Source organism: Abramis brama (assembly GCF_963993115.1).
Source record: "Abramis brama genome assembly, chromosome: 9".
In the NCBI taxonomy this organism is placed as follows: Eukaryota; Metazoa; Chordata; class Actinopteri; order Cypriniformes; family Leuciscidae; genus Abramis; species Abramis brama.
The window spans coordinates 41200693-41200960 of NC_139971.1; positions in this window are offsets into that span (position 1 = coordinate 41200693).

Here is a 268-nt window from a genome sequence, read left to right on the forward strand (position 1 = left end):
ATGGTTCGCTCCTGTGTCACATGCTGTTCCAGCTGATGAACAGAGATATCTGTATCTATTGGGTAATAAAAAGCAGCATCTCATTTATTCAAACAGCAACTGCTAATATGCTAATACATGAGATCTGATCAATAAGGGATCAAATCAATATGTGATTCCCACAACACAGCGAAAGAAGATCCGGCACGTACTCTAAGAGCTCTCTCATTGGACAGGACTGCTGTCAGTTTCCCACATCACCCCGCCCCCTCGGCGGAAGCCACGCCCC